Raw genomic sequence first — 9,184 nt, 5'->3', positions numbered from 1 at the left:
TCACATTTTTTATTGAAATACTTGAGTTGGGGGAATTATTTTTATCCTCACACGGAGAAATATTAACGCGTGCTGGAGCATCCACCTGTTTTTCTTCTGAATCAGACATTATTCTTTTAATTTTTCTGTTTCTTAATTCCAAAGTCATCAAAATAAAGTTCTAATCGGTGATTAAAGCGAGAAGAAGACAAAACAAAGAGAGAAATATCAGTCCTCGTTCTTCTTAACCACACCCACGCATTCGAATTTCTAATCCAAGGTTACGAATCATTTAAGAAGCGAAAGTCGATTATCAAAAGATGTATTCCATTGTTAAATTAAATAGCATTTTCAGTTTTCAATAATAATTTTTCGCGACAGGAAACTATCACTGCCGACTTATCTGTTACGCTTTGAAAGCCTAAACATTGTAAATTCGTAGTGTGGCCGGTGCTTCTTGAAAAAGATACAGGAAAATACGGTAATCATAATCTAATTTTATTAACGTAAGGGCCAGAGCCCCAGAATGACAACATTACATGCTGGTGGATAGGTATAGAAAAGCACATTTGACCTTGGAAAGAGGGTTTTTATATCTTTCTGGACAATATATTTAAATGTTAATGGGTCTCAGTAGCGTGGGACTGATCAATTTCCCAAGCTGCTAAAGCCACATCATCACATTTTTTGAGATAATTAGATCAATATTATTACTTTCTTGTGGGAAAGGTTTTTAAACGTTTGCGCGTTGGATAAATGCTCTATTTATGGATTATATTTAATATATAATTGTTTTAACATTACATAATATATATATATATATATATATATATATATATATATATATATATATATATATATATATATATATATATGTATATATATATGGGTGACTCTCACGAAATATGACAATTCACTGTTCCTTGCTCCAAGACTATAATACTGAAATACTAAATAATACTATAATACTAAAAGAACTTTTTTTTTAAAAATTAAGAAACTGCATTGCTGTTAGCATTATAAAATGACTCTGCAGTAGCATTGACTGTTTTGTATCGTTAAAAAATTTAATTGAACTTCAAAATGTCATTTTCCTGGCATGTCCCAAACAATGTTTCCAATAATAACTAGCTTCAAAACTTCCCATAAATTTTTCAATATCTAATTTTTTTTATCTCAACCGGTGTAAGCATTTCTAGAATATATGCAGAGGGTATTATTTACAAAACTTTTGTTCAAAATAATTTCTTCTGTCGATAATTTGTTTGTCCCAAGAAAATCTGTCATTTTCCTGGCTACTTTTATTTAGTGGTTTATAACCAAAATAGATAGAGCCAGCAATCAATATCTTATGTTAATATATTGATTAGATACCCTCCTATATGAACATGTCTTGTTGCATGAATAAAGAACCAATTTTCTGGTTCAAAATCCACTCCAAAAATTTTCTCAAATGAGTAGTTTTTTTGTGTTGTCATTTTCCTGGCTTCTTAAAATCATTAATAACATAAACTACATAGATTTATCTGAGTTATTTTAAGAAATCTTGTTGTTTTTTGCACGATGTAAACGTCTTAGGCCAAAATATTAAATTAAAGTTATATGCTATAAAATGGCGAATTTGTCATTATCCTGGCTGTCATTTTCCTGGCTTATGAATTCTAGGACATTGAAGTGTTACCAAAATTTTTTTTTAACTACTAATACTGTAAGGAGGAAAAGCAAGTATTAACCTAATACCAAGTTTACGTATGATCGTAATATGGTTGGATGTAATCAAAGATATTTTTTTATTTAATGATTGATTATTATACACAATTTTACTCTGTACATATCAGCAACGAAGAAAAATTTGATTCTTTCTACAGTGGATAAAAAGAATTAATTTAAACTATTTATGGTTATTTTTCTCTGATTGTCAATATTTTGTATTTTCAAATTACTTGAATTATTTTTTATTTATTTATTCACATGACATTTCTTTTGCAGTCAGAAAATGAGTTGGAAAACTGTGCTTTGATTACAATTTGAGTAAAATACTAAAATTTGTACAACAAGCTTTAACACTTGTGTGAATATTTTTTTGAAATTCTTAATTTTAAATTTTTAGTTTTAGTTTTTTACTGATCCAAACTTAAAAATATTTTGATATTAAAGCAAATGAATGCATAGGCTTTTAGACATTTAAAAAAATATTAAAAAAATTAATTCAGAAAATTGCAAATACAAATAAAAAAATTCAAATTTTTAATAATAAATTTAAAAAAATGATGCTCTTTGCTGCTCTTTGAAAATAATTTAATTATTTTCAAATAAGTATGCATGCATGCGAAGCAAAGAATTGCTTAAATAAATAATAAAATAGCTCAGTTAAAATATAAATAATTAGATAATAAAAAAATATACTTGATAAAAATTATAAATGATAAATATTAGAATAGTTCAGATAAAATATAAAGGCAACAAATTGTCCCTTTTTTATTTGGAATTAACAATTATTTAACAGCTAGTTTTAAAAAAATCGTTTTTAAAAACTCAAATAAAAGAATAAGGTAAACATCAATTAATAAAATTATCCCAATTTGTACGGTTGAAAATGTTAATGATAAGAGAAAAAAATATTTTTAAGCAGTTTTTTTAAACCTTTGAGTATAAAAAGAAACGGATACATTTGCATCTATAGTTAAGTATATTTTTAACTTAATCAATATGTCTGCTTTAGTAATAAAAGGTTTTTTAGAAGAAGAAAACTTAAACGCAAGTTATTTCTGTAATTTAAATTTACAAAATATCTTTCCAGCGTCATATCTTACGAGAAATCTAAGATAAAAACTAATTTAATACTTTTAAATTAAAGATGTGGAAATTGATAACTCCTACTCAAATCAATTCTTTTTTTAAGAATTACCTATATTAAATTGAATCGTTCAAGCAATAACAAATAAATTTTAGAAAATTGAAAATAACTATTCAAGTTGAAAGAAAAATTTCCTTCCAATAACTTTGAATGTGTAAATGTTAATTTATCACTTCATTGGTAGAATTCATTTCTTCTCATAAGAGAATAAAGAAATGATAACAAAATCGATTTTAAAATTATTAAGTTAATTTTTTTTTCCTCTTTAAAAATATGTAAGAATATATGTCTCATTAAAATAAACTGGATTTATAAAATATTTTGGAGCGAAATTTTTGAAACATAACTAGTTTATAATTTTATTTCGGTGCATTGTTTGAAAAGTTAACAAACCTTTCCAATTATTTTAAAACAGAATGAAATTCTAGACTTCATACGCGTTTAAAACGCTTTAGAAAAGTAAAAAAATAAAAACTATTTTTTTTAAAAACAAAACAGCTTTTAATAATTTAAAAATTCTTGTTATTACTTAGAGGAACTATTTCTTTTAAAAAAATCTTTAAATAACTTAATATGAGATTTTACTACAGGGAAAAATGCTAAACTTATTATAATTGGTAATATAATTCAATATTGTTGTGCTTAGTATGTAGTTAAAAGAAGAAAAATGATTACTATATAGCTAAATATTGTTTTTTAGTATATAACATTGAAAGAAAAAAATATTATTACTATATATTTTAATAATATAATACAATATTGTTGCTTTTAGTATAAATCACTGAAAAAAAATGATTACTTACTGAATCATTTACATAATAATTACTTATTACATTTCATGTAATGATTGCTTATTGAAATGTTAAGTTTTCCGGCGTCATAAAAAATGATAAGTCCTTCCCAACGAAATGAAAAGTCCTATTTCATTCTTTGCTGCTGTTTGGATACTGTTATTGTAATCGAAATTTGATGATATGATATTGTTAAAAGATAGAAAATGAAACGATGCAGAAATTGTAGTTTTACTTTTTAGATTCTTTTAATCTTTATCTGCAGGACATTAAATAGTTCGGAATCAATTTTTTACTCAAATTATGAACGTTGCTCTTCATATCAATAATCTGAATTTTGAAAATTTCAAATAATGGCTCAGGTATAACATACAACTTCATTTAGGATTTGTATTGCTAACATTTTAAAAAAGCTTTTATTCATTGTTCGCTGATTGTTAGATACCATTATTGATGCAAAAGATGATAAACATGACGTCATTTTTACATTACAGTAAAAAGTGCCTCGGTTCTAACTTTCAACCGTTCTTTTATCTTTCAGTTTTTTTTTACCAGAAAATCCATTTTACTGGTAAATACGAATTTTAGATAAAACCGGATTATGTGATCAAATGGATTTTGCGGGAAAGGAAATTTTACAAGATACTGCACTAATTACGAGAAACGAAATTTTACAGATATTGCACTAAGGGTTTGTTTTATCGTAATTTGATATGACCTTTTTACAGTGTAGCGAATGTGTGAAAGTTATGTTAGCTGTTACGCTAAAAGTTTCTCTTTTTTATTGCAGTTTCAAATTTTTAAATGTTTTTATACAATTAATTTTTCAATAATTTATAATTTACAATTTTTGAATAATATTTGCCACTATATTTAAGTTAAAAATTGAGTATGAGCTTACCGACCAGCTTACTGAATATTCTAAATTAACAACTTAATTATGAAACTCTATTAAAATTAGTTAAAAATCCTTTGCAGTCCCTAATAGCTTTTATTTTTTACTCAGTTTTTCCATAGAAATATATTAAAAAATTTTTAAAATGTTTCTCCATATATTTTGTAACATTTCAATTTTATAAGATTCTCTAACAAAAATTATATCAAAGAATTGTTTAATATAAAACAAAAAAAAAATTAAAACATATCATGCTTAGATTACTCATAAACAAAAAATAAATATAAAATATGTTAACTGAAATTTTATATAAAATTACTGAATAAAGGAAATTTTATCTAATTACGAGAAATATTTTATCCTCATTTTAGAAGCAAAGAGAAATTTATAACTGCTGAGACAAACAATAATGGTTTTCCTTTATAAGCCAGAATTTTTTTTTTTTGTAATTTATTTTTTTTTATGTCAAGCTAACATTCTGTTATATTTATAGCCTTTTAATACATCTAATGAAAGAGAAAGTATTTTTCGAGTCTTAAGAAATCTAATTAAGGAATATAGAAAAAGAAATATTATTAAAAAAGGAAGGAAAAAAAAGAAAATAAAGCGTTAATATAAAATATACATTGTTAGAAATTTCTCAGAAAAAAATAATTCAATAACGATTTATTTAATTTTTATTTTATCATATTCAAACAAAACACGCAAAAAAAAAATAAATAAGATGATACTGAAACTGTAAACTGTTAGAAAAAACGTTTATTAACTGTTTTAAGTAATACGGTAAAACAACTAGAGTTTTATCGCAACAACTAGACCCACCTAATGAAACCACTTAGTTCTTGGCAGCTGGAAAGAGAGGGCTAACCTGCCAATATCATAACCGACAGAACCGGAGTTCGATTCCCAGCGTTGAAATCATCACATTCCCTCCATTCCCTTCAACACATGGAAAGTTCCCTCTGTCTTACACTCCCCAATTTGTGGCCCTGGATTATTAAATTACAAAACTTTCATACACGCGTGTGGGTCGGTGGCGCAATTGGTTTGTCGTCGGCCTTCTGAACCCAAGTCTGCGGGTTCGATCCCCGGCCCAGACGCCGGATTTTCGGGATGCAGAAAATCCTCAGCGGCCATGTCGTATGATTATACGGCATGTAAAAGATCCCTGGAGTGCCTTATTGGCTCTTGGCATTTCCGGCAAAATTAAGTTCCTAGTGCACTGTAGCATCCAAATAGAGTTTTGGTGCTGCCATCTAGTGTGGCAGAAACTAGACAAGAAATTAACATGGCCAACGGTATCTCACCCATTGTGGTAGTCCTGACTTCTTCTGGAGAACGCACTAGGTCTGCTCATCAGGAAGACTGATTGTGCAGCTCATAGGAAATAAAAAATAAAATAGCTTTCATATACGCATAGATGGCAGCACCATAAAGCTGCTTAACACAAAAATGTCTAATAATTCTCTTCTCTTACGATAAAAGAACAACTAGATAAACTAATTAAACCAAATTCTTCGGTTCATTTGATAAAAAAAAATCGGCTTCGGCCGGTTATCTACCGTAATTTTAGAATGAACAAAGTACAAGTATTTATGCCATAAGTTATATATATATATATATATATATATATATATATATATATATATATATATATATATATATATATATATATATATATATATATATATATATATATATATATATATATATATATATATATATATATATATATATATTTATATATAAATATTATAAATACATATAATATTAATGTTAATATGATATAATATTATAATATATATTATTATTCGTGTCGCATAATTCTTATATTTATTTCTTAAAAATTATCGGACTTAGAGTTATAAAATGTCTCTAATAATTACTGATGTTTTCAGTAACTAACTGATCAATGAATAACTATCTAAGCTGTTAAAGCACCCTACTTCGAGTATTGTAAATTCTAACTATTTAGTGTTTTCAATGCATTTATTTTTTTAATTTAAAAGCTTATTTTTAAAGTATTTAAGCAATATTATTTACTATATACTTAATTCTTAATATTTGTTTCTTAAGATTTTCTTAAATTAAATGTAAATAAATCTTACGTGTACTTATTAGGTTATACCTAACTCAGGAATAAAAGCACTCTTTTTAAAGTAAACTTATTATATTATATTTAATACGCTTAATTCCTATATGATAATAAAAAAATTTAAAACATTATTTAAAGTATTTATGTAATTTTGCTTCTTAAACATCTAAACTACTGCTGCAAACTATTCTAGTTTTTAAAACTTACATGAATTTCAAAAATAAAACTTTTTCTTGGTTACTGATGAATTGAACATAAAACTGATCTATTTAATACCCTTCTTAACATTAACTGATCTTAATGTAGTTAGTACTTTTCGCTTGAGTTTTTTATATGCCGTTAAAAAAACATCCTATTAAAAAAGTGGTTATATGTTTTACATAAATAATTTTTTTTCCGTTAGCTACTACTTGATTTTTAAAAGGAATAAAAAATAACTTTTGAAGAAAAAAGTCCTGTTTCAGACTCGATGTTTTTTCATAGAATTCTCGCAATTTGCTTGACGTATGCGTCACGCTGGATACAAATTGGTTTCAACTATTTGCTATTATTTTAACCATTGATAAGGAAAAAAAAAATTTACGATCTGCGTTCTTTTAATTTTTGGTTTTAAAATTTATCATTTCAGTGATAAAAATAGGATATTAAAATTTCAATAATAGAATTGTCAATCATGGTGTTTGGTATATAATATGATATCTTTTTATTCGCTTTTGTGATAATAAATAAATACTATGATAAAGTGGGAAGTTCTTACATTTAGAAAAGCGTATGGTCAAACGTTAGAGTAAAGCTTAATTTACCTTTTTAAGCTTTATGAAAACAAAAATTTGCTCTGCAATTTTTACGAAGACTTGTATAATGATTTTGGTAAAATTAGAAAAAAATATAGTTTTATAATATATGATAAAATTTTTGAATGAGGTAAAATTTTGTAATTTTATCATATTACTTTTAACGTATGGCATATAAAACGATTTATTTGATAATATCAGTTTTAAACTTTTTACTCATCATATAGTAATAGGAACAATAATTTTGGAAACCATGATTTCAGGTAAACCCGATACCACATGTTCGAAAAATTACCAAATGAATAGTTTAAATACATGAATTATTATTTTTGTTACCAGAAATATTAATGCCATACAGTACAGTAATTTAAATTTTTTTTCTCAACGTATAGTGAAAAATTTAACAAAAAAGCAATTTTGAAAGTAAAACTATCCGAATGAAAGAAAGAAATTAAATTTTAGAAAAAAGAAAACTTTGAAACGAAACGTTGAAACGAAATCTTTAACATGAGGAACGGAATAACAATTTTTATTTTTACTATTTTAATATGGATCCTTTTTGAATATTCCATATTATTTCTCAAAATACTTTCAAGGCATCCCAAAATAACTTTATATAAGGGAGATTGGGTAAAACAGCTGACCTCAATTTTGGCGAAATTCGGTTTCTATTGAACAGTCCTTGAATTTCAATTTACTATTTAAAAAAAAAAGAGTACAATATTGCCTTGTTGCTGTTGATTTATTCACGACGTCTGAGTTAGTAAGTTTGTTCAAGAAAGTTAACTCGCTAATGTTTTCGTGTTTTGAAGTTATCTTCATTTATTGGTTATTACAGTTACAAAAAATTATTTTTAGTCCTTCTTATTGTACGTTTGCTGAAATTTCAAATCCTAACAAAAAAAAAAGTTTTAGCCAATTACTAGCCAGGGCTAAAGAGAATAGAAGGGCTGGTTGACTCCTTTGAAGTATCTCTCGCCGCGCCGATCCTCCGACGTCACTCTAGTGACGTCACTTTGGCGCAAAGCTCGCACTTTCACTTCAAGAACGGAGCGTTTTTCCTTACTAGCTCTAACTAATATTGGATCATTTCTTTTTGCGAGACATTTTCTAAGACATTTGTTATTTTCTATAATGACTTTCCTTAGTTTTTGCAGTGAATTTACAAGAATTTAAAACTATTATCGAAATGCCAGTTTGCGCGATTGCAACTTGCAAAAATTCTGATACAAAAACAAAAGGAAAAAGTATAATTTTTCACATGTTCCCTAAAGTAAATGAACAACTATGTAAAGAATGGATTCCGAAATGACACGGTTAATATAAAACAGCAATACGTTTATTCTGTCGTAAAGAACTTTTATAAAAATTCATTATCTAAATATAAACCGCCTCGTTACTTCATAAAGAAAGGCAGCTGAAAAGAATTAAAAAATGGATAAAATCAAAGAAAATTAAAATGTAAGTAAAAAGTATAAATGAAATATATAGTATATAGTTGAAATTCTCCTAATTTCATAACATATTTTTTAATGTAGTTATTCTAAATATTTATGATTTTTCTTAAAAATTGTATTTTCTTCAATTTAAATATCTATAAATTATATCATCGTAAATTTAAATATCTATAAACAATTGTAAAATTTCTAATGTCATTATGAACCTAAATTATTATTTTGTTTCAGTAATTATCAATTAAGGTCGATGTTTCCTAATGATTAAGTAAGAACAAATTGCTATTAACGACATATTTTAAAATCAGGGATTCTAAAT

The sequence above is a fragment of the Parasteatoda tepidariorum genome, chromosome 5 (genome assembly GCF_982258835.1).
Source record: "Parasteatoda tepidariorum strain Cologne lab strain chromosome 5, Ptep-v5.0, whole genome shotgun sequence".
In the NCBI taxonomy this organism is placed as follows: Eukaryota; Metazoa; Arthropoda; class Arachnida; order Araneae; family Theridiidae; genus Parasteatoda; species Parasteatoda tepidariorum.
This window is presented reverse-complemented; position numbering follows the sequence as displayed.